The sequence below is a fragment of the Emydura macquarii genome, unplaced genomic scaffold (assembly GCF_026122565.2).
Source record: "Emydura macquarii macquarii isolate MOO-44397 ecotype Brisbane River unplaced genomic scaffold, CSIRO-AGI_Emac_v2 contig_2897, whole genome shotgun sequence".
Taxonomy (NCBI): domain Eukaryota; kingdom Metazoa; phylum Chordata; order Testudines; family Chelidae; genus Emydura; species Emydura macquarii.
Genome location: NW_027133034.1, coordinates 47294198 through 47320372, shown reverse-complemented (window position 1 = coordinate 47320372; position 26175 = coordinate 47294198). Strand labels below are relative to the sequence as shown.

Here is a 26175-nt window from a genome sequence, read left to right as displayed (position 1 = left end):
TGTTCCTGTGAATCTGTTGTAGTTTTTCAGGAACACGTTTCTGCTATTAATTTGAGAGCTATGTAACTATCCTGTTCCCACTGAATGTGATGAGTTTTACTATGGACTTCAGTGGGAACATGCTTTGGTCTCAAGTAAGCATTCCATAGCTTACTGGATGTTAGGAGCGACATCTGAAGATCCAGGTACAATACCACAGCTGTACTTCAGGCAGAGTTTGGTTTTCCAATGTTCCTGGTCTTCATTCACCCCCAGTTAAGCAAGCTTCTGCCAGCATGATCCTAGGAGATCTGATGTAGAGAAAAGTCCATACAGAGGGGACTGAAGCGACACAATCAGCATATTCATAATCAGCATGGTGTAACCAGAGTGCCTGGGAAATGTGCTGATTCAGCACTTCCCTGGAGAAGCTTCCACTGTGGAGCCCAACCTCAAGCTGCCCTTTCCTGATGATATTCCCATGAGAGCACAGCAGTGCAAAGACCATTATAACTTCTTGGGAGTGAATCTCCCCATAGCACGGTAATGGGGGGGGAGGGGCAATAAAACCTTCTTCCCAAGTGTAGCAAAGGGGCGTGACCTCCCTCTGAGATGGAGAGGAAGGAGACCCTACCTGCCCTCTGATGCGTGGAATCAGAACAGTCACTCCTGCTCTACCAGAAGCAGATGGGCGGGACAGGAAGTACAAAGGGAGAGCCCAACAGCTCAGTTGGGCTGGAGCTGCCTGAGGGGAAGGATGTCCCTTCCCTGGTGCTGGGGCTCAAGCCAAATATCTGCACCACTGAGGAGCTGCCTGCCACCTGTGACACGGAGGAGCTGATGGAGCTGCCTGTCGACTGCAATGTTGAGGGCCTGTTGGGGTTGCCACTGGTGGTTTACCCAGGGGAGACTGATGATGACCCTGAGGCCCAGGTACTCCAGGGAAGGGGGTTAGGAAGAAGCCCTGGGGAATTAGATGATTGTCCGGTTGTGTTGTGGCTAGAAACTGTGTCAGCGAATTTTGGCTGGAGCCCCACTAACCCAGTGGTGGAACGCTCTCCCACTGCCTGAAGGCCTGGGCTATAAACTCCCTGGTTGCCCCACAAATGCTAATTTCCCCTTTGGGAATCAGAGCTCACAGAGACACCATAGTGAGGGGGTGTGACCTCCCTCCCAGATGGACAGGGAGGGATGGTCACATGCCTTATACCAACTGTGTGTCATTTAATCCCCATATCTGCTTGACATGCTTTTTTTTTTTTTTTTTGACAAAGCCCAGCTATTAAGAACATGAGAATGGTTTGGCCCTGAATGGCCAATGGGCCATCTAGCACAGTATCTGGTCTTCTGACAGTGATCAATGCCAGATGCTTCAGAGGGAATGAACATAACAGGGCAATTATTGAATGGTCTACTCCTGTCATCCAGTCCCAGCCTCTGGCAGTCAGAAGCCTAGGGATATCCAGAGAATGGGGTTGCATCCTTGACCATCTTGGCTAATAGTCATTGATGGATCAACCTTCCATAAACTTATCCAATTCTTTTTTAATCCTGTTATACGTTTGGCCTTCACAACATTCCCTGGCAACAAATTCTGTGAGTTGACTACATTGTGTGATGAATTACTTCCTTTTGTTTTAAACCTGCTGCCTATTAATTCCATTGGGTGACCCCTGGTTCTTGTGTTATAGGAAGGGGTAAACAACTCTTTCTGGAGTGGTAACAGCTAATTTAGACCTCATCATTTTGCATGTGTAGTTGGGATTATGTTTTTCAATGTTCATTACTTTGTATTTACCAGCATTGAATTTCATCTGCAGTTTTGTTGCCCAGTTACTCAGCTTTTGAGATCCCTTTGTAACTGTTCGCAGTCAGTTTTTTATTTAATTATCCTGAGTAATTTTGCATAATCACATTTTGCCACTTTCTCCGCTGTGAAAACTGACTATTTATTCCAACCCTTTACTTACTGTTTTATAACCAGTTACTGATCCATGAGAAGACCTTCCCTTTTATACCATGATTATTTACTCTGCTTAAGACCCTTTGGTGAGGGACCTTGTCAAAAGCTTTCTGAAAATCTAAGTACACAATATCCACTGGATCACTGTTGTCCACATGTTTGTTTGACCCCCTACCTCCCAAATAATTCTAATAGATTGGTGAGGCATGATTTCCCTTTGCAAGCCATGTTGACTCTTCCCCAAGAAATCATGTTCATCTATGTGTCTCATAATTCTGTTCTTCACTATAGTTTCAACCAATTTGCCTGGTACTGAAGTTTAGGTTTACAATCTTGTAATTGCCAGGATTGCCTCTGGAGCCTTTTTTAAAATTGGCTTTACATTAGCTCTCCTCCAGTCATCTGGTACAGATGCTGATTTTAAGTGATAGATTACATCCCATAGTTAGTAGTTTTGCAATTTCATGTTTGAGTTCCTTCAGAACTCTTGAGTGAATACCATCTGGTCCTGGTGACTTATTACTGTTTAATTTAAGTTTGTTCAAAAACCACCTATATTGACAGTTCAATCTGGGATAGTTCCTCAGTTCTGTCACCTAAAAAGAATGACTCAGCTGTAGGAATCTCCCTCACATCCTCTGCAGTGAAGACGAATTAATTCTTTGCATCAGTCTTCATTGCCACAGCCTTGTTTTCCTTGAATGTTCTTTTAGCACCCCGATTGTCCACTGACCCCACTGGTTGTTTGGCAGGTTTCCTGCTTCTGATGTACTTAAAAAAAATTGTTGCTGTTAATGTTTTTGGTTTTGCTAGTTGCTCTTCAAATTCAAATTTTTGGCCTGCCTAATTATACTTTTTACATTTGACTTGCCAGAGTTTCTATTTTCCTCAGTAGGATTTGAATTCCAATTTTAAAAGGATGCCTTTTTGCCTCTGCCTCTTTTACTCTGTTTAGCCATGGTGGCATTTTGGGAGCCCTCTTACTATTTTTTTTCTTGGGGTATGCATTTAATTTTAGCCTCTATTATGGTGTTTTAAAAAGCTTCCAAGCAGATTGCAGGAACTCTTGTGATTTTTCGTTTTCATTTCCATTTAACGAGCTTCCCCATTTTTGTATAGTTCCCCTTTTTTATGTTAAATGATACTGTGGTGGGCTTCTTTGATATTTCCCCCCTCACAAAGATGTTAAACTTAATTACATTATGGTCACTATTACTGGGTAGTTCAGCTATATTCCCCTCTTGGACCAGATCCTGTGCACCACTTAGGACTAAATCAAGAATTGCCTCTCTCCTTGTGTTACTTTTAGCCAGCAGATGAATAGGGTTTATAGTTATGAACCAAGAACTTCATTTTCACAGACATACCATCAATTAGCACATTATATCACCAGTTGATATCACATTGTTATGCCCCTCTAATAAAGTCACAGCAGCTGCCATGTGTCAATAACCGAAAAATAAATATGGATTATGAATATTTGCCATGATGTTGTCTAGTCAGGTCCACCAACAGGGGGGAGGGAAGGGCAAAGGAGGCAAATGCCCAGCGGCCTGGCAATTTTAAAAGTGCCCAGGCCATGGATAGTGGGTGAATCTTCCCCGTCCTGCTTCTTCTGCCTATGGCCCCACCCACAGTCCATCTCCACTCCACCCCAGGCCCCTGCCTCACCCCCTCTCCTGCTCAGCCCACTTGCTGCTGCATCTCTCCCCCCCCCCTACTCAGCCCCCCTTCTCTCTTCCACACCCCCTCTTCTCTGCTTGGTCTCCCCGCTGCCATGTCCCTCCTCCCCACTCAGACCCCTGCCATCGCTCACCACATGTCCCTCCTCTACTCCCCTGCTCACCTCCCACTGCTGCTTGCCACATCCCTCTTCCCCCCTCCCGCCCTGCTCAGCCCCCCTGCCATCACTCGCCGACTGGGGGAATGGGGTGTGGAAGAGAGGAGGGGGACCAAGCTGGGGTAGGGAACACAGCAGTGAACAGGGGAGGGGGGAAAGGCCTGGGGTGGATCAGGGGCAGAGCCTGGGGCAGAGTGGTGGTGGAGTGTGGGTGGGGCTGTGGACAAAAGAGGTGGGATGGGGAGCTAACCTCCCTGAGGGGAAGCTTCTCCCACTGCCCATGGTCTTAAACCTTATCCATCCCTTTCTAGAGGGGCAGGGGCCATTGACTGTTCTGCCCTGGGGTCCAGAATTGCTGTTGGCAGGCCCTGTCTCTAGTTGTCTATCTAATGGGAATTCAAGGACATAACATGTAATATTTTAAGTTATCGTATAAACTATAGAAAGATATAAACCCTTCTGAAAATGATAGGAGGGAAAAAGCTGCCAGAATTTTTTTTCCTTCCCTTTCCCTGTTGTATTAATATCCAAGTGAAATTCTATCAGGTGCTTCAGAGCAAGTCAGCAAGAAACCAAGGCAATGACAGTAATGGAAAAATAAGCAGCTTTTTAGAATTGTCTGTAAATACATCTAAAAACATCTGGCAGAGAGATAGAGGAGGTTTATTTGAAAACACCATTCTAGCTAATTAATTTTCCTTGGATTTGAGAAGTTTTTGGAATTTTCTATTAAGGGTGAATTTGGCAATTTCCATTAAGTTGTAACTTCTAATAAAAATCCTAGATACGTCCCAGACTTTCAACTCTATTGTCCAAGGACTGTGTGACTGACATGAAAGAGCTGGTAAATGTATTTTATCACAAGTAGTCCTCTGCAGTGAGAGAATTAGCATATGAGAGGGATTTCCTTGGTGAGAAGGTAATGCCCTCTGCTGTAAGGAATCAGTCCTAAGTGTTTGTGAATTGTCACCCTCTAGTGGCTGGACTATAAAAAGTAGATAAGCAATGCTACTGAAAACTGAAGCTGGTTCTTCTTTAACTTAGACCCTGTCTACACTTACCTCCAGGATTGGGCAGCAGTCAACGGGAGTTACGCAAGCTACGCAAAAAACTTGCGTAACTCCCGTCAACTTCTCTGCTTCTCTTCTGCACTGACAGGAACCGCATTCCCGTCGACGCAGCGCTATGCCACTTGTGAAGGTGGTCTTAGTACGTCGATTTCTGGATCGACTGAGTGGGTCTTCACTGACTGCTCAGTCAATCCAGAGAAATCGATCTGACGGTGGTGACTTTGCCACCATCAGTGTAGCCATAGCCTTAGACAATGTCTACACTACAGACATCTGTTGGCATAGCTATGTCAGTCTGGGGTATGATGAAGTGTGATCCCTGAGCAACATAACTGTGCCAGCAAAAACCTCTAGTGTAGACAATGCTATAACAGCAAATTTGTGCTTTTGCTAATGTAGGTAATTTCAGTCCGGGGAGCTAGAATAAACAATACTGGCAAAAGCACAGTTTTGCCTGTATAAGGTGCATCCACAATAGATGCTCTTTGCCAGTATGGAAATTTGTAGTGCAGACAGGGCCATAAATGGCAGAGGCTTGGCATGTTTAGAACGGAAGGTCATAAACTGTAACTCCCCAGATCGGCTCTCTATTGTTATGTCTGTATGTAGGTGATCAATGACTGGTGAGTCACTGATGCTAAAATATCTCCCTAAAAATACTTACCCTGCATCCCAGTTTCTATTGCCAATAAATGAGGCTCATGAGTCCTTCTCAAGAAAATATTCCATTTCTGAAACACTTCTCTGCCAAAACATCATATTCCCCATGCACAATGATGGGCACCACTGCATTCAGGAAACCTACCTGCTGCTGGCTATTAGCAGTGCAATACTAAACAAAGAGTGGGATAAAGGGAAATACCCTGATTTTCAGTTCAGAGCTATGACAATAAACATCCTAATAACCAGATCACATACAGTAATCATACATTATTACAGAGAAGTCCCATGTCCATCACACCAAGATTATGTTGTAAGGACCCCCACTGGGGCAGAAGATGACTGACCTATATGCTTGTGTATGATGTGGGGGGAGTTCGGGCAGAGCCCCCTGTGAATATATGTCCTTTAGACCCTCCTACAGAGAGGAGTCAAGAGATGGAACCTGGGTTGTCTCTGGCTAAATAAAGTTATTAGTGACCCCTCTCCATACTGACTTTCCAGCCCTGGGACCCCCAGTCCCATTCTCCTCATCTTGTCAGTCCCAGTTTCCACTACTCAGGCTTCTCATGTCAGTCCCAGGCTCTTTGCCCAACCATTCCCAGCTCCCTCCCTCCCCCCCAGCTCCTCATGTGATCTGTCTCTCTCACCCTTGCCTCCAGTTGCCCCTCCATCTCTGTCCACATTCCCAATCCCCACTGGCTACTAGTTTCAACCTCTCTTCTGGGCTTCTTATCCTAACTCAGCTCCCTGTTCCCAGTGTCATTGCCCAGCTAGGCCAGTTCTCCCCGCACACCCTGGCTCCTCATCAGATTTGTCTTACTTCCCCTATAATGGCTCCCAGTCTTCCTCTAGCTCCTCATCCAAACTCAGTCTCACCTCCAGCCACTGGCTTCCTATTGCTCTTCCCCAGCTCCCAGTCACATTCTCCTTGCCCTCCAGTCTCAGCCTCCCCATTCCCTCTAACTCCCAATACCAGTTTTTCTCTCCTCCACTTCCAGCCTCCAATCCCAGGCTCCTTCTCCCAATGTACTCTATTCTGATCAGGCAGCTTCCTCCTTGTCACTGCCTGGGCACCACAGGTGGTTATTGTGAGGGGTGGGGTTCAGGGGCATAGAGAGCACAAGCCAGACTGTCTCCCTATTCTCAGATCCAGTGCCCGTCTCTGGCCCAATTTGACTCAGCTCTCAGAAGTCCAGAGCTGCAGTTGCAGGAAAAATCCTGCTCGGGCCCCTGCAGCCCTGCATAGGAACAGACCCAGTGCTGACAGAATATTTGGGGAATTTAACCACGAATCTCTAGCAAGTCTCAATTCAGCATGTGCAAGCTGCAGTTTTTCAGAGCTTTATAACTTGGCCAAATTTGGCAGATTTTTCGTAAGGATAGCAAAAGGCACATCCCAGACACACAGACCACCTCCCTACCAAAAATCAAGTTCAGCCCCAAAGTGTGGAGGTGCTAGAGCTTCTCAAAGCAAAGGTTGCCAGAATTATTTAACATGGGCAAAACAATGCCCTTAGCCTCATTCTCAGAAATGGCTGAAATGTTTTGGCAGAAATTTTCCAAAATTTTCAGCCTCCAGCTGACTTCCAGCATGCAAAATTTTAGCTCAAATTATTAAAGTTTGGCAAAGTTTTATAAGCAATTGAAAACAGGGTCTTATAATGGGAAGTTTTGGGCAGTCCTAAAAGTAGGCAGTGCTACCTATAACTAACATAATGGGGAAAAAAGTCACCTAATTCTCTGAGCCAAATCCTGAAGTTCTTACCCAATCATTACTCAGGCAGAACTCTAAATGAAAGGTCAGTCAAAGTTTTGCTTGAGTACAGACTGAGTAAAAACCGAGTAAGTATTCCTGGGATGGGCTCTGTCTGTCCATTTGTCTGTGTCTCCCCCATGAGTGACATGCTAACACTTCTCATTATCTTTTTCCTCAATGGCGCTCCATCGGATATGAAGGACAGCCTGCTTTGCAAAGTGATTTCTACTGCAGAGTTAGGAAACTCCACTCCAACAACTCTCAGGCAACTTAAACATGAGGAAGGAAAGTACACTTACTCCTGACCTTTTATTTGGATTCTAGTGGTTCTCCTCAAAATACAAGTAATTTTGAATAATGTCCAGATCTTGTGGAAATCTGTTTAGAAAAAGTCTGTGCCCTTGTGGCTTTGTTTGTGGTTCTGCTGATTTGTTTTATTCCAAAGGGAACAATAGAGGAACATGCATTTGCTTGGCTTCTGTTCCTGGAACATCTCTGCTACATCCAACAAAGGTGACCCATATGACACTTATAATACTAGCTTGCCTTTTTATACCAGTTTTCAGTACAAACTGCCTCCAGTTCATTAAATATACCCGTCACTTAACCAAATTGTTATCACTTCTCAGGTGGAACCAAGTGAGTTGTGGCACAGCACAACCACTTAGGATAGGAAGTGAGTGAGTCTACCAAACCAACTGGAACTACAGGAGGAATACAGTGAGCCAGGCTAGACAGGGCTAACACTTCTTTTTTGAAAATTGCTTCACTAGCTTTAATGATCATGAATGGTCAAGATTCTATAGTTGTGTATTATCCAAAAATAGCACTTCTATAAGTATAGTGCCTTTTAGTACTATGCTGGGACACTTGTTGAGGTTTGACCTAGTCAAAAGAATCCTTCCTACTGAATTACTGCAACACAATGGCTCTTCCTTGATGGTTTCCCCAATCAAGTCCTGACCATCCTAACCTCATTTGGAGTGTGAGATCTGACAAGATCACAGCCTGGAGCAGCATGTACCCATTTCAGTGTCCCATATGATTAGAATTTTGACATCTTAGGTCAAGAACCCATAGCAAGATGTATTAAAGGGATCAGCAAATATCATTGCTGTACTTGATGTATTCAGATAGCACAGGGGTGGCATGGCATGAAAATGAGAGATAGAATTTGTGATAAAATTCTGTTACAAATTATGCTTCAGGAGATCATTTGACTTCACTAAACTGAGCTTTCACAGTTTCAGGCATATTTTATCAAGTGAGAAAGATGGTCATAGGCTTATTGTTTTTTTTACATTGTGGAGCAGAACTTCTTCCTGGCTGTGACTGCTGCAGATGGTCCCAACTGTCCTTGTAAAGGATACACCAACCGAAAGATTCAGTGGCATTTGGAAGTGAAAGGGTGAAATGTTTAATTAGCTGCCCCAGATAATAATTTCAGTAGATAGGCAAAAGAGCAATGCCTCTAATGGACCTTTTTTGACCAAAGGGAAATGAGCAATTGTGTTTGCTAAATGGACACAGTATTGAAGGCATCTGGGAGATGAGCCTGTGATAGATGGATTTATGCAGTTCATCAAGTAAGAACACATGTGTACAAACCCATGTGTGGTCACTCTCAGAATGTGATCTCTATGACCTCTAGTTGCATCTTGCAGGTGAACCACACCTGAAGTTCTATCAAAAAATGTGTGGATGTGTGAGGTGTTTCTTTAAATCTCTGATAAGTAGTGTGCATGATCTCCTGTACCTAGGGGACTAGCTATCTCTTCCCTGTTTCCTTCTTTCTGAGCTCTTTCCCTTCCTTTGTTTTATTCTACACTCCCTTTTCATTTTAGGGATGTGTTAGAGAAACTCAAAGTGCCCCCATCTTCTTTCTCCTCCTCCATCAAAGGCTCCACATGGCATTGGCAGAAACTTTATAGTCTGTAAACCATGACCTGTGACAGTCATCTAGCATCTAGTCTAGCATCTGCTCACTGGTCCTCATCTCTATGGCTCTAGTCTATACGCTGTCTTACAAGAAAGCCTAAACTGCTTCTCTGCAAACACAGCTATGCAGGTTTTTTTAAAAGTGTCTAAAGGGGTAACTAGATAATGGAACTAAGTGAATATTGGAAATGTACCCTGCTTTGGTTAGTTACCTTAATCATTGATTCAGGCAGTGTGACTTAGGTAACTAACCAACACAATAAGAATTGTAAGTTGCAAATATCCACAATGATCTGTCTGCCTAGGTTTTAATATGTCACCCGTCACCACTGTATCTCTGTTCAGGAATGATCTTCAGGTCAACAATTATTTGCTGAAGAAATGCACTAGTAATTTCAAATAAAGTGTTGCAGTCTAAAGGAAAAGGGCAAAATTCATCATATAAACTATTTGCTATGAATTATTCACCCAGCTCTGCTATATTCCATTGTTCCTTTGTTATGCTTCACAAAAAGCTCTCTGGAAACTGAAAGCAAAGGCTGAAGATTTTGACAAGAATCAATGTAAATTGTGTGAATCATTTCCTCATTTCTACCATGAAAAAGAATACAGTTTTTAATGCACTGCAGAATTTCCTGTAGGGTCATCTAGCACTAAATAGCAGGGTCTTCTGACATTGAAGAACTGCTTTTGATAGTGGAGTGTTGTACATCAGCATTTCTTTGCATACTATGGACTAGGATAATAGTAACAAATAGAAATGTTTTCCTGTCTGATAGTCGGGTAGATCAAATCCATCACACACACATGCACAGACACACATCCAGCTGAAACTTTAGCTCATTTGTACTTTTTGCTTTCTGCTAATTGGTTTTAGGTGAAAATAGGTGAAACACATAGTATATGTGGATGGTGTAAAGGCAGTATAGAGAGATTTAGAACCTGTTTTACAGAGGAGTTGAGCATCCACAGTCCAGTTAAAGTCAATGGGAGCTGCAGGTGTGAAAATCAGCCCTAAGTGACTTGGTGAAGATCACGGTGACACAAAACCAGGGCTAGGATTAGAACCCAGATCTCCCAGTCATGTACTCTCTAACCACTCAACTATGCTGTCTTTTCTTAATCATCGCTCAGTATATTAGAACTTGAAGAATGCCTATCAGTTTCTCTCTAGAATTTGTTTAATTTTCTGCTTTTCATGGGTATGGAAGAATTGGTTTGGACATTACTGTCCTGATTTTCAAAACTGCATATAAAAAGGTTAGGCATGCAACTGAACCAAGCATGGTTGCAGCATAAACTGACTAGTCCTTTAGACTTGGCTGTCAGTCATGTATTTAACCATCCACTTATCTATGCACACCTACTTATGCATTGAACTCTTCAATTGTGGCACCTGTGTATTCAAACTAGGCACACCATTGGATTCAAAAGTTTTGCATGTGCAATTACATGTGCACATGAAACTCAGGCCTGCTCTGATTATTTTTTGTGCATGCAAATTAACTTTTTTCCTTCTGCAAGTGTCTATTTTGAGAGGGAGCTGAGGAGACCAAACCATGCTGCCAGAAAAAAAGAATAGATGGCAATAAATTGCCAGAATTCAAACAGAGAGTTTAATAAATATTTAGGCCCATTCAAAAAAACAAAATAAAAAAAGTATCCTACTGCTTTGGCAATTTTAGATTAAAAATATTTGTCTGCTTCTCATTTCTTTTGTTGCTGACAGTCACAGAATTGGTTTGCTTGTGTCCCTTAAAAAAATGCCTTGTTGATTTGACAATCTTTAAAACTTCAGCAAAAAATTAAATAGATGCAATGGTGGGTGTCTTCACATTAGGGATGGCTTTTGAGTATTTTGAACTGATTGAAGGATCACAGGTTGCATATGCATACAGTATTTTGCAGAAATAGGAGATACAGGAATTTGTAATATATGTATTTTGGGGTGCATTTGGGAATTAGAGATTGTACATGTATATATGGTGTAAGACTATTTGGGGAAGATTTGGAGATTAGGGATTATATACATTTGTAGTCACCTCACACCAAAAACTATAGCCTATCAGCTGGCTGTCAATGAGAAGGTCTTTCCCCAGTTGAACTGCATTCACTCACTTCTCACTTTGTTGCTGTAGACCTGGTGAACCTCCAACAGGTGGCACTGGTGTTGCCACTGCTCAACAAGAGGCTTCATTTAACCCATGGATGTCCTCATGCAATAAAAAGAGTTACACAAAGGGACAGATTTTGAAATGAAACCATAAGGATGTGTAATGGGTATACAAAGCCCACACTGGGAAACCAGGGGTTAAGGACTCATTCCGGGCCCAGCCAGCATTGCCCTGACACACCTGCAGCAAATGCTCCATCAGGTGGAGCACTTAAAAGAGAGAGGAGCAGCTCATTTGGATGGCAGAACTGGAAAGAAATTGACCTGCGGCCCCCAGCTCCAGCAGAGCTGCAGCAGGCCCTGAGTCCAGCACCACTACTCCTAAAGAAGAGCCCTCCCTGATGGAAGGTAGGCCCCAAACCTGGGACAACCAGAAGCAGAGGTATCTTCCCACTCCTTCCCCCACTGGTGAATCCTGGACATTAAGAATCCCCTCCCCATAGCCCCCCTGCCAGCCACAGACTACAATGTGACCATTAGGCCATGCTTCCCTCGCAACTCCCAAGAAGGGGGGGGGTACCCTTACAGGATGGAAGTCAAAATTTGTGATGTGGATAACAAAATCCAGGAGGTGTGACTGTGCTGGCTCAGACACATACAGAGGATGAATAAAGGCCTGGTAAAGATAACATTACTGTAGAGGGTGGTAGGAAAGAGACTCTGAGGTAAGCTCCACCCAGTGGATGGATTGCATGAAAGAAGATAGTAAGAAAGTGGACCTTTGAGTCACCTTGGACAGATAAAGATGGCAGATGCTTATGCAACAACCTGACCCCAGATGATTGGAAAAGGGGAAGAAGCAGCAGCAGTGGAAGAAGATACATCTGAGTCTGTGGAATGTGTATGTGTGTATTTTGAGATTCTGTATCTGTGTTTGGAAAACATATTTAGTTATGGACTGTGTATTTGGGGGATGTGTATATTAGTAGTGTATTTAATGCATACCACCAACAAAAGAATAAGAAAGTTATCATAAAATCACCAAAAGAATTTAAAATAGGAGTTTAACTGAAATACATTTGGGGTGAATTTGGCACATCCCTCTCCCCTTTTTAAAAAAAAAACAAAACAGATTTTGGAACTAAAACTCCCAGTTGAACTGCTGAAATGTGGTAGACTGAGACAATCCTCCACAAAGCTGAAAGAAGCATGTCTCCCATGCTGCACCTGTTACTGCAAACACATTGCATGGGCAGCATGCCAGAGTGAACTGAGGATACCAATCTCATTTCTGCAGAGGATACTGTGACCAGAACTGATAATGCCAGAGCCCATTGCCAACTGTGTGGGATACACAGTGCCCAGGCATATTGCCTTTTGTCTCTTCTGAGTTTTTTTAAAACAGATTAATACCACAAAATTGTCCTGGACTCGTGTTCTTTTCTTTGGAGCTTTTGAATACTATTGTTTTTATTTCTCCTGTGGCTTGTGACACCTGCTATGGTCTGGAGTCTTTTTGGTTCTGGATTTCACAATCCTGAAGAAAATGATCCCTACAAAAATCCTTTTGAAGTGTTTGCAGATTTCCTTGAACTGATCTTTCGAAGCCTGTTCTAATAGCATCAGGACACAACCAAACATTTGTTCTCAGACAAAAATCTTTGTTTAGATAGTGTTAGAATTCTACAGAGTTATTGTTTACATCAGAAAATAACATCATGAGAATGTTATAAAAGCCAAACATTTGAAAGCCAGGGAATTCACTTAAAGATGGAAAAAGTAAAATTTGACCATTCAGAGTTGAGCTTCTAGATACAAGCTTTAACTCTGTCCTTGCTACACTAGACACGAAGTACATGAGCTAGTTTTGCATGTGTGATAAGTATTATCACTATTTTCATTTTTTTTTAAATAATAAATGGAAAAATAACAGGGACCAATGGGAATGATCACATGAGTAAGGATTACAGGATATGGCCCATGCAATGAAGTCGCATGTGAGCTTCCTTTTGCTCTCTCTGTGCCATAGCTAAAATTAATATCTGCTTAGCTTATTTACTGTTTTGTAGAATGAAGCATTCTTTGCTCTGTGGTTATTAATGATACAGTGGATGGTGTCAGGCTAAGTATCTGGTTGTATATAGTTCTGTGTCAAACCTACATCAAGACAGAAAATAAAATAACTATAGTGGTGTTGGTTTCTTTTGCTAGAGGACAGAAATGGAGATATTCGAATTTGTTCCAGTTTGGTTACTTTGTCATTGTGGCTTATGGTGGAATTGTGGTGGTTAGTTGAGGACTGTGTGTATGGGCAAAAAGTGAAAATGCTTTGCTATAGTGGGAGTGTAGCCAGGAGGTGTGGCCTCCCTCGGAGATTGAGGGCGAGGGAGCGCCAGACCCCCTCTGAGGGGCAGAGCCTGGGAGTACCACAACACCTGACCAGAAGCAAGGAGATGGGTCAGGAAGTATAAGAGGCAGGCCTTCTTGCTCAGTCAGGGGAAGGTGGCCGAAGGAGAAGGATGTCTCTCCCTTGGAGCTGGGGTCTGAACTGGCACCTGACCATTACCCAAAGGAAAAGCTGCTGGAACTGTTCACTGCCTGAGGCCCGGAGGGCCTGGAGAAGCTTCCTGAGCCTGGTGAGCTGGAAAAGACCACATGACCCTGCGACCTGGAGTAGCTACCTGAGCTGCCAACCCCCTGCGGGCCAGAGGAAGCCCCAGGATCCAGTGACCTGGAGGAGCTGCCCTCCGCAGACTATTCCGAAGAGTTCCTGGACCAGCCGTCAAGCAATGAGGCCGAGGGCTTCTGGAACTTTCCTTGGCAGGGTAGCCCGAGGAACCGGGGTGCGACTGAAGGGACCAGGTGCTCTAGGGAGAGGGAGGGAGAAAGTAGTCCAGGGGTAGCCAACTACGGTCCAGCTGAGCTTGCGCTCACCCTAAGGCAGCGTGTTTCAGCTGAAGCCTCGCTGACCCAGTGACAGGATGCCCCGTCACTGACAGGGCCCTGGGCTGGGATGCAGTGGAGATGGGTGGGCCTGCATCCCCCTTCCCACCCCGTCCTGGGGTGATCGCCTGCTGAGGGCCAGAGCCTGTTTCCCACTGTCTGCCCTGTCCTGCCTAAGGGCCGGGTTTTGGGACTGCTTGCTCACCCCTCAGGGTGGGGAGGAATAGAGACTGTTTTTCCCCATTGCCTGCCCACCTTGCTGAGGGCTGGGCCTCGGACTATTTCCTCGCCCTGTGAGAGGCTAGAGACTGTTCCAATTGGCAGGCTTACTCTGCCTAAGGGCTGGACCTCAGAACTGCTTACTCGCCAGATGAAAGCCTAGAGATTGTTCCTGTCTGCCAGCCTGCCCTGACTAAGGGTTGGGGGCCATGAACTGTGTACTCACCCTACTGAAGGGTCAGAGTCTACTCCCCCTTTTGTTTGGCTTGCCCTGCTAAGGGCAAGAGACGGCCCCCTTTGTTTGGGACTCCCCACAAGGCGCAGGCACCGGGAGGTGTGGCCTCCCTTGAAGGTTGACAGCAAGGGCGCTGCCCACAACAAGGGACCCTTTACAGGTAGGATGCACTGAGGGAAGGAAAACTTTTATCAGGAAACGGAGGGTAAGAGGTGTGCTACTAGTTTAGCAGTCTCTGGAAGTAAGGGTAAAGTGAAGGAAGATCTATGGCTAAGAAGGGAGTTCAGAGGTTTATTCTGTAAATTTCCCCTGAGCCAAAAGCTGCTGCTGGAGCCAGGACTCCTGTATATTTTATAAAATCCACAGGCCCTGTAAGCTATTAGCCCCAGAGGATCTCTCTGGTCATAAGGAACATGTAAGGTCCTACACTTTAAAGGCCATGGTTCTCCACTCTGATGGAATTCATAATCTCTGTAGTACATGCCACTTGACCATTGCTAGGCAGCTGATGTGCTGTGACTGCTTCTTATTATACTGATCATAACTCTCTCGCTGTTACATTGTGCTCCTGCTATCTGTTTCTTTTGTCCACCTGTGCAGAGTTGCCAACCTTGCATTTTAGTTTTTACTGACATAAAGATCTGAAGTTGTGTGTTTGGTTTTTCTTTTTTTTTTTTTCTTTCTTTCTTTCTTTACTGACATGGTAAACTTTTTGGTATAGAAAAATGCAAAAAAGCTTTAAAAGATCATCATTACCTTCTCTCCTCTTGCCCCAATTACTAACCCAAAAAAGTGGACAATCTTACCTCCAGTGATCTTTTTAACCTCCTCTTCCAACTCAAGGTAATATCCTGTCTTCTCTCTGTGGGCTGTCTCCAAACTGTCAGTGTTGTCTTCCCACCTCACAGTAACATCCATTACGGCAACTATCCCATCTCTTTCAAACACAATATCCAGCTTTCTTAAATTTCCCTCTTTATTTCAAAGGTGTGGCTCAACCAACACCCTCCATCCAAATTTACTAATCTTGTCAGTCAAAGCTTTTACAATCCTATTGTGTATTTATTCAAGCATCCTTGGTCTTAATACACTGTCCAGATATATGGGGAATAGTTTCTTTAACTTTCCCACACCATCTGCACAGCACCCTATTTTTCTCTCTTCCTCTTGCTAGTGTCTCTCTGGTGGGGAATACATTCACCCTCATCTGTAGAGCAGTTGTCAAAGATGAGGACTTGGCCAAATATGGATATTTTAGAAAAAAATTACTAACAATGTCATTTTTAAAATACCTCACACCTACTCCGACACCTCAAATTACTCCATCTACCATATTCCTTCTCCCTCCATGTCTTGGGGTTAGCAGTAGCGGCACTATATATTAAATCTTATCTACCAAATTTTCCCCAGCATATAAAAAAGATTGTTTCCAGGGATGATAAATTTAACCAATGTCTTTTCCACTCTTGGATAAGCATATTAGGGACCTGCACACTAAATTTCATCATAGCTAACCCCCCATCCCTAATTCTTGCATAAAATAAGCCATCTGTAGTGCATTGGGGCAGATGTAAAATATTTTAAAGAACTTTTCTAAATAAAACATTCAATTCAGTTAAAACATAAAAAGGGGGCTCAATTAAAAGCAAATTATAAAGTCTTAGTAAAAGATCAATTTTGGGGCAGTTTTAAGCAGAGATTTATATAAACTATCACACCGCTCACTCAATTTTCCACTAGGGAATACATTCTCAACACCAATCTAGAGATCAGTTCTAGCTCCCAAATATCTTTCTGCTTGCCCTGGCTGTACATAATCAATAAAATCCTCTCTTAATCTCCATCTTTCTTTAGGATTTGCTACATACATTTTATTTGCTGGTTAAAATATGAAATTGTTTAGTCTTTTTTACATTAACCTGTAGGCTAGTATTTCTACAAAACTGATTTAAAATTTCTAAATTGTGGATCATCCACTGATAAGAATAAGCTTAAAATTGCTACATCATCCACAAAGGCTAACAACATAATTTTCCTTCCTTGAACTAACAACCCTAATCCTTTACTCTCTAATCTAGTTAAAAGAGGATCCATTGCAATATTAAATAAAATAGGGGATAAAGGATCTTCTCATTTCACCCCACTCCTAATAAAAATAGACTCTGTACTTTTTTCCCTTACCCAGATCTTAGTAAAACTATCAGTATATAGGTCCCTGATAATCTCAATAAAATGTTCCCCAATTCTGAATCTTTTCAATCACTGTATTATGTGCCCATGCCCTACTGAATCAAAGGCTTTAGCCAAATCAACAAAAACCACCCCTATTTTGTCCCCATTCCTTTTAGCCCCTTAATTAATTTCTCTAAAATAGATATATTTTCCTCACAACACAGGACTGAAATAAATCCTTTTTGCCTAGGACATATTTTAATGGTGCTAGACAATCTCTTCTCTAAAATTTTAGTATAAAGTCTAACTCATATTGAGCCTATAGTCAGGGGCCTCCTGGAAGAAATTTGAGTTAATTCCTGAGAATCCTAGACCTTAAGTATTAAAATGGTCCTATTTTTTTTTTTAAATATTCAGGGACTTGCCTATTTAAAAACCAAATGTTAAAAATCTTGGTAAGTATATGGATATTTAAAAGGTCCTATAGATCACTAACCATGACCTTATCCGGACCTGGGTTACTAGTCCTTCTAATTTCCTGTAAAGCTTCCCTAATTTTCCTCTGTTGCTATAGGGTTATCCAGTAATTCATTATTAGCTCTCTTCTACTGGAGGTAATCGTGCAGTGTTACCATGGTCAATCTCATCTGATACTTCTCTATAATGCTGTTCAATCTCCTTTAAAGGAACACTACATTTAGCCTTATCGGGCTCTCCCATAATAATTCTTGCCTATCTTTGAACAATCTTTGATAAAACTTAAATCAAGCCTTTTTTGTAGCATATCTCTTAGAGATTGTCTGATGCCTCCCCTCCCTTTCATTTCTTCTCTCTATTCTTATTAACCTCAATACCTTGCTCCATCCCACCTTCACTATCCTGAGTATTCATTAATAGTTTACACAATTCTTCTAACATACCCCATGCAATTGCAGCCATAGACAACTGAGTTAATTGTTCTATTCTAAATTATCTAAAATCTGCCTGACATTTCTACCCCTACAAGACTCTAAAATCCTGTTGATCAATGGGTGATCTCTTAAAGTTCTTATCCTTTCTCATGGGGGTAGATCTTCTAAAATATACCCTCCCACACCCTCACCCCGTAAAAGCTCCATAACAGTCTTTTTGGCCAAGTCTCTCCTCTTATCAGATATTTGCTTATTTTGTTTTCATCTTTACCTTTCTCTATACATTTATTAATATTTCTTACCCCAGCATACTTATTCTCAAGCTGGAGTAAAAACTCAATTTCCTGATCCATCCAGATTTGAGAGCGAACAGCCTTCCCCCAAGTTTCTTTCCTCTGTTTGTTCCTTGCCACAGGATGTCTGTCTAGTGTGACTCAGCCCTGATCGTGTGTGGAATGCAGACCCACAGATCATACAGGTAAAATTTCTGAGTTGTCCACCTCCCTGGGCCCACATTTGGGGTAATGGCAAGCGATGTTGTGATAATAAGAATACTTGCCACATTTTTTGCATACTACCCTAATAGCCATACTTCTATGAACTACATTTAGATGTTTAGCTTTATTTATGGTATTTTTAGTGATGTCTTGTTCATATATTTATTTTTGTGACAATGTCACAAGTGTGTACTTACTTGCAATATTCTCTACACAGAAATTCAGAATTATGCAACTGTTTTAGCTGCAATTAATGGATCGATCGGGTTCTTTGGGCATGTGCAATATTAGAAAACAGGAAATTGATAGTCATGGTCAGTGTAGTTTTATAATACAAGAAGCGATTCTGAACGATGACAATGGCAAAATGCAATGTTTTATTTCTACCCAATTTCATGGACATTTTCATTTATTTATGGGTTTATGGACAGTGTTAGAATTGTGGGGGGTTTTTGTTCTTTTTTTTTTTTTTTTTTTTTTTAACTGACTGGCTATAAATTTACAGACAGTTTGCTACCCTGTTGCTTCTCATCATAGTTAGACTGTAAAGCCTTTTGGGCAGGGACCATCTTTTCATAATATATGGCAAATACAACTGAACACAGTGACTGACTGGGCCTCTAGGCATTACTGCAATAAATAATTAATAATAGTCTGAGACCCACATGCTCTCTAGTCCTACTGAATTTATAGATGCTGCAGCTTCTTTGACCCCTGCAGTTCTTATTGGCCCAAGGTAGATTATAAAATCCACAGGCTCCTCAGTCTCAATACTTCTCTTTGCTTTTATGGAGATTATAAACTGGGCAGGCACCATTACAGTTCTCACTGACAAGTTCTCTGCAGGAATCCAGCTCAGGCAGCTCCCTGCTCTTAACAGAGCTGATAACTTTGCAAGAGAACCTAGAGAATCAGAATTTATCAAATGGGTCAGATACTGTAGAATTTGTAAACCCCATTAAGACCCTGCTTAGTTTATAAACTCCCCAGACTCCTTGGTGGAGTTCTCAGACAATCAGAACAAGTAACTCCAAAATGCCATTTTACAGCTTCCCCACAATATTAAAAAACTCAGTACTCTGAGAACTACATCAAATGTGGAGCTTGTAAATCCAGATGGCTTTAAGATCTTGCCTTTTTTTTAAACAAGAACTTTCATAAATGTGAAGCACAGTATCTCTAATTTTCAAATTCTCAAATCTAATAAACACTGTTTCCAGATACCCACAAGCCTCCCAAAAAATTATCTTCTAGCAGAAAGACAAAATATGTTTATTTCCTTTTTATTACTCTGTATTTAATTTTTCTGTGTTGGAGGTGGGGACTTTTCCTGAAACATGCCAGGGTGGTTCTTTTTCCAGTTTCCACACCTGAACCTGTTCAAAGTTCAGAGCCAGACCTTTTGTTGTGAAACTGTATCCTAACAAATTCATGCTTCCTTGTAGATTCCAAGATGGATCAGGACATGAAGTGGCCCAGACAGACCAGAAGATTCCCAGGTCTGGAAAGGGAAGGCAGACAAACTTCACATGTCAGCACAAGTCCCAGATAGGTAGCTTAGTCAAATTCCCACTCCCAGACAGTTTTGTGTGTGTGGGGGGCGGGGGGGGGGGTGTCGTCTCTTTTGAAGAACAGAGAGTGATTTGCCCAACTTTTTTTGATCCAAAGTGAACAAGTAACTATTACTCTGCACACACACACACAATGAGGTATAGTCCCCATAATCTGGGGCAGGAATCTAGATTTAGGGAGGAAAACAAAAACCTAGCCACCAATGAGAAATGAACATTGTTTAAAAAAAAATCAAGGTGGCTGAAGTCCCAACATATGACCAGCCTTTTTAGATTACAAAATTCATATATCCCTTCTGGATTTTTTAAGAACAAATTCTGCAGGAAAGGACAGCAGCCCTTCACTGCTATGCAACCCTACACTTAAAAAAGGAGAGAGTTTTTCCCCTCTCAAACCAAGCAAACGGGGGGGGGGGTTACTGTGAAGCCTTCTAATTGTGTATGTAATTGTCTATTTGTGTGGTTACCTACAGTGTCCCCCGACCTCTCAGTGGCTTTATGGCGCGCGTGCATGTATTTGTGAAAAAGAGAGATTTGTGTGTGTAAAAGAGAGGGGGGGGGGTGTTCATTTTTTCCTTTCCCCTGCCAGTAATTACCAACACACAGAGCCAGAGAAATCAGGGGGAGCGACAAGGGAGGGTTGCACCAATTCAATAGCGCTTTGATTTAACAGCTCCAAGTCCTTTGAAAACATTTTGCCAAGAAAAGCTTGCCATCAACACGTATAATCTCTTATCAGAGGCCATTGAAAGTCTGGGCTCCGAGGTTAATTCTCCCATCGCAACGAGTTTGAATCAGCCCTGAACTCACATTGAGATGAAAGCCGCCAAGCCCCTCGGCCGGCCTGGCCCGCAAAACCCACTGAGATCAGCCGACTGGGGAGGATTAGGACATGTTCATCTGCTGGCTCTCCAGCAGGACGGGCAGACTCAAAAGAAAAACAATAATTAGGGATAATTGCTTGTGTCCAAACACAATCATTAAAGCCCCTTTCCCCTTTGGTACTTTGTGAGCCGGAATGAAAGAGACACCCCCTGTTTTGACAGCTGGGCAGGCGAACAGAATTGGTGACAGATGAAGTGAGACGTCTTCAGGCATTAGCAGGGCAGAGAGCCGGGAGCAGAAACGGGGGAATAGGAAAGAAGGGAAGCTTCAAGCAACCAGCCGGGATCCTTCCCCTCCAGCTAAGAGAGCAGGCGGGTCCTGCCTGATCCCCCTCCTTGGCACTCTCACCCAAGAGAAAGTCCCTTCTCTAGCCGGACAGGTCAGTGACCTGTCCAAGAAACAGCCACGCCCCAGGCTGGCTTCAGTCTCCTCGGGAGAGAGGGGGGTTCGCTGTGTGGTGTGCGGGTTTGGCAATGCAGTTTGTTCTCGGCGGTGCAGTCACTTTGTTTTTCAGCCCCAGTAGTACCCAACGAAGCTAAATGGCCGTGTCTGGAACAAGTGCAAAGCTAGAGAGAGCGATAGGCCTTGGGCCTGATTCAGATCTCACTTACACCAGTGTAAACTGCGAGTGAGTCAGACCAGGCTCAGCCCCCTTACCTCTAAAAGTCACGTAAGGGTGGGGAGGTCTCGGAAGCTTCAAAGTGCAACCTAAGAGGAAAATTCACTCCTGGAGGAGGAGGAGGAGGAGGAAACCGTTTCCAAGACAAACACCCGGTGCCCGTGTTATGTGTATGTGAGAGAGAGAGAAGTCACTACAGAGGCATTGTTTTCATTACAGGTACTTTCTAGAATAGCTAAGTGGAAAATAGGTTCCTTACAAGCACATCGGGAGGCCGTAAAACTAGGTACTCGTCAGCAAATAGAGCCAGCTACATCCGTGCTTTGTGTCCTCGAAAGAAAGACCGAGAAGAGAGAATTCAGATCACTATCCAGAACAGCAGATTAAAACAGAGAAGAGGATTTACATAGTGTGTGGTAGCCTTTAAGTAACCGCAGTACTTTAAACGCTGGGGAACAGGGCCTAGAAAAAGAAGGGGAAGCAGAGTGAGCTGGGCAGTGAGTGGCTGGCTGGCAGGCAGCTCCCGGACATGGGACTGGTGCCTGAGTGCCTCTCACTGGTGGGGGTGAGGATGAGGATGGTAATGTTTGATGTCTGAGCCAGCTGCTGCTGCTGCTGCTGTCCCGACCACAACTGAGCTCTTGGGCCGGCGCTGCCGGATCGTCAGGCGAGGAGCAGCTGCCGCGTGAGGTGAAGTAAAAAGGTTAGAGATGGTCAAGGAAGGCTTTGAACTATCAAGTCTGTTCATGCAAAGGGAAACGTCAGATGCCATAACCTCTCCGGGCTCTGACGTCTGCAGCGGGGACTCCCCGTGGAAAAGGGAGCAGAGGGAGAGAACTGTGAGAAGTAGAAGAAACGTAAGCAAAGTTGGCTTTTCAAAAACCCCTCTCTGCCTAGTGCTTTTCCTTTCATGACAGGCATTTTCTTCTGCTCCACGCCCTGCTCTTTCTAAGGGGAGCCGGCCTGCCAGTCACTGGAAGTATTGCTGAGAGGGAAATGCAGGATCTTCCTTATTAAAATCAGGGAAACAAACTGGGTGCAGTACAGTGGAAGGTAAAGGAAGATCCTTCTGAACCCTCCCTCCTTGTCAAATCAGATGTGCCCATGACTGAGAAAATTAAATCTAAGCCCTTCATTGACAAGCGTTACGTTTCTTGTATACTTAATCTGCAAATGCAAATCAGATGGGTACAGTGAAATTCATCAAAACAACTGACTAAAATTACACTCTGGAACTGCAATGTATACAAGGGCATGAGTGATTAATTAGAAAAGCCCACATCCGACAAGAGAGATTTTTGAAAGGAATCTTGGAAAGCGCTACAAATACAGCTGGAATCCAGATTAATATACTTATCAAATAAAGCTCTCCATCTCCCCTTCCTCCTGCTGCCTCACATTAGCACAGACCCACATATAAGATTTGCCAGATAGGACGTTTTAACATGTTTAGCAAAGGATTATATTTGTAATTTTTTTTTCTAAAGGGCCAGTATGTTGCTGTAACAGTGGGCGATCCAAGCACTCAAGTAAATTAGCAAAGTTTGTTTTTCTCATAGTTAATTAGAGGAATGCAAAATCTCGGCTGGAAATGGGCATTTAACTGCTTTCTCCCAAAGTCTCCATGTGACATATGTGTTCATTTTAGAAACGTGACTTACAGTATCACGTTTACTAATGTGGCACTGAGGGTTGCTCGTGTGTTTCAGACTGTATTTTTGGAACTGTTCTAAATTAGTTGGGGTGGTATTACTGCGGACTAAACTAGCTCAGAGATTATCATAAAAATATGGGCTGAAAGGCATAATAAACCGGGCCGTGTAAATGACATGTTGATGACAACGATGATGTATAGTTCTCCAAAACTTACACCTCTGAGATGCCAGCTAAGAGACTCTACATACAGAGTAGCAGCAGCTGATTTTACTTTAATGCTGCACATTGAGAGGGAAAACAGGGAGCATTGTATCTTTCAGTCTTACGCTACAGAGGCATGTAGGTTTTAATAGTACACATCTGAAAAAGCCTTTTCTTCTGTTTGTTCTAGGCTTTCGGCAGCTTCAGGAGATAAACTTTATTTTTTTGTTCAGAATAAAAACAATTGCAATGTGTTTTCATGGTTCCGGACTATAGAGTTACTCAATTATCCAGACCAATTTTCTGATTCCTTTCAAACACAGGACAGAACAGACAAAACAGCAGGCTAAGCAAAATGTGTAACTCTTATTTTGGCTACACGTTCTCCCGAAATATATTAAGGCAAATAGGCAGATTACAAATGACAAACAGCCAAGCAAATGAAGCTGAGACGGAGAAAATACACTATCTTGGTAAATGTCACAGTGCCAGTGTCCACAAAACCCTCCTCATTTCCCCAAGCTGATCGAAATGTAATTTTAAAAATGCCGCAAACATCTTAAATAATTACCAGACGCTTTGTTTTAATGTAAAAAAGGTAGCAATAAAGCCCACCCCGGGTTAAAATGGAGCACATCTTGTACCTTCTCAACGTATTTGGTTATCATTGTGGCATTCTTCCTAAACTGGTTTTTGTTTCTATAGGGTGGCGCAAATGAAGCACCAAACAAGTAGGATGTTCTGTTTTAAGTATAAGTTAACAGAACAATTACAGTTCTAAATAACTAAGCCATAAAAATGTTTGAGACCTTTCTTAGAGCAGTAGCAGGGTGATTCGATGGTATAAAAATTATCATATACATCTATTTGTTCTAGGGGATAAAAACGTGAAATATTAACTCTCTCACATGAGAATATTTTATGTAATTTTATAGAAACAAAAGCTAAAGTGATCGTTCCTTAAGGAGCTTCAGCATTTCAGTTGTGAATTGTAAATTTATCAACCTTATAAAATAGAAAACCCTATTTAAAAGTGTCCCTAGGTCATTTTCCACCTACTATACCTATACAAAATTACATTTACTTTGTTTCACTTTTATTTTCTTTGACTAGACGAGTTTTGACAAGCTGGAGAACCCTTTTAGAGATCCTAGCCCGCGTCTCAGAGCTCGGGGGAGCTATTTTATTTTTGTTTAACACACATACATACACACAGAGAGTGAGAGGGATTATTTTGCATTGCAACGTCTTTGTAACTAAAGATATAATAATCTAACATTAGAAAATGTTAGTAATAATGATAATAGTAATAATTAATTATTACCAATTTTGTTCAAGTCCACAGTTCTTTTTGAAAAGTTCCCAGAATCACAAATACTATAACTCTGGAAAACACGGGGGGAAACAAAACACATTAAAAGGGAATTACGTGGTAGCCTTTTACCTATTCTCAGGTACTCCTGGCATTGTACTGAGCTTTCTTATCGAATGCACAGCTAAGACCAAAACAATAAACACCGGCAAGGACTAGACTTTTGGGTAGATGTCACTATAGTCTGTTTAATATCAGACTAAAAAGAGAACTAGGTACTGACAAATGAAAAGACTATCAAGGATCTAGTCTTAATGCGGTCAAATCTGTCTTGATTATATTTTGCACATAATTTCTGTCTCCTTCAGCTAGTTTCATATTTAATACAATGTAAATTAATAGGGGGGAGGAGAAATAAAACACATTTAAAACTATTTTAAAATAGCATTGTGAGGTTTTATATTAATGATTTAAATGAAGTTACTTTGGTATCTAGGGCACTCAAATTGTGTGATGCCCAAAACTGGGTTTCAACCTGTATAATTGGGTATAAACATGCAAATAAGACAGACATTTCCGTGGGTGCTCATGTCCGAGTTCCAAAGATTTCATTCTAAATGTTACATTCTGCGATTTGAAACGGTTTGCTTAAATCAATTCTTGCCTGAGTCATTTTCTTTCAATTTAAGTAAACACCAGGCACAGTGATAATTCAGCCTGTATCAATTTGCCCGTTAGGTTTTTGGTGGAAAACCGAGTTTGACACAGCTAAATTGGTACATTTCAACAGCTATTTCCCGTTAAAAGGAACAGCTTTCACACTTACATACCTTGTAGGGCTTGATTTATGGTGAAACAGCTTGCTGCATTTGACTGCTCTGGCCCTCCCAGCTGCCAAAAATTTGATTGCAACACGTGGGATTTACAGCGAGTGAAATCCGGATTACTGAGGTATCGAAAGTTTCTTCTGTGTGCATCTGCTCAGTCAATAGATAATGCAAAACTCAGCACTGCATAAAACACACGCATTTATAATCAATTTCCTGGCAACTGCCCAGTCGAATGGTACAAACGGACAAACAGGCTCCATGTTCCCCGAGTCCAAGGTTTGCTTTGTACAATAGCCGTGTTTAAACTGCCCTTTTTAAGTAGTAAATAACAGTTGAAATGGGGCATTGACACAGACTCTGGCTTTGACCAAAAATCTGAGAAGGGCAAATTTGGCTTTGAATCCAGAGGTTTGCACACGAAGCTATTTTGGATGCAATGGTTACAGTCAAAAGTAATACAAACAAAGTATTCATTAAAATGTGAAACCAAATGAATGTGTTAGCCCGGTTCCAGATCCTAGAGCATGTGGGTAACTAAGGGCGACATTTGGTCTTTGGATTTTCAGGAACAAACACTGGTTTTGCTTTACACGGGTGTGAGTTGAGTTAATGGATTTCCACTGTTGTTCAGGGAAGATTTGGTCCTAATTTGGGTATTTTAACATTGATGCACAAAATAAACTGTCAACGTTTTCTCCGAGTCTGCTGAATTTTTATTTATACCCTCATCATTACGGACCAATGTCAGGTCAGGTCACTCTATGAAGTAGTTGCCAACAAAATTCCAGGGTTTTACTATTAT

The 26175-nt window shown here is 42.5% G+C and overlaps 2 long non-coding RNA genes across 6 annotated transcripts; one reads left to right on the top strand and one right to left on the bottom strand.

The window, feature by feature from the left end:
* Nucleotides 1-751: 751 nt before the first annotated feature.
* On the top strand, nucleotides 752-21456 carry LOC137167069 (uncharacterized). 5 transcript variants are annotated; one of them, XR_010923961.1, is made up of 4 exons: nucleotides 11631-11730; nucleotides 18218-18280; nucleotides 19745-19851; nucleotides 20917-21456. It is a non-coding gene; the product is annotated as an uncharacterized lncRNA (long non-coding RNA). The 5 variants fall into 5 exon arrangements; XR_010923963.1 differs by lacking the exons at nucleotides 11631-11730; nucleotides 18218-18280 and adding an exon at nucleotides 752-912 and having other exon boundaries at nucleotides 20917-21262; XR_010923965.1 differs by lacking the exon at nucleotides 18218-18280 and having other exon boundaries at nucleotides 11632-11764.
* LOC137167070 (uncharacterized) lies at nucleotides 19555-25504 on the bottom strand. The gene is made up of 2 exons (XR_010923966.1): nucleotides 25374-25504; nucleotides 19555-19800 (listed from the first exon to the last, which is right to left on the bottom strand). It is a non-coding gene; the product is annotated as an uncharacterized lncRNA (long non-coding RNA).
* Between the last annotated feature and the right edge of the window lie 671 nt (nucleotides 25505-26175).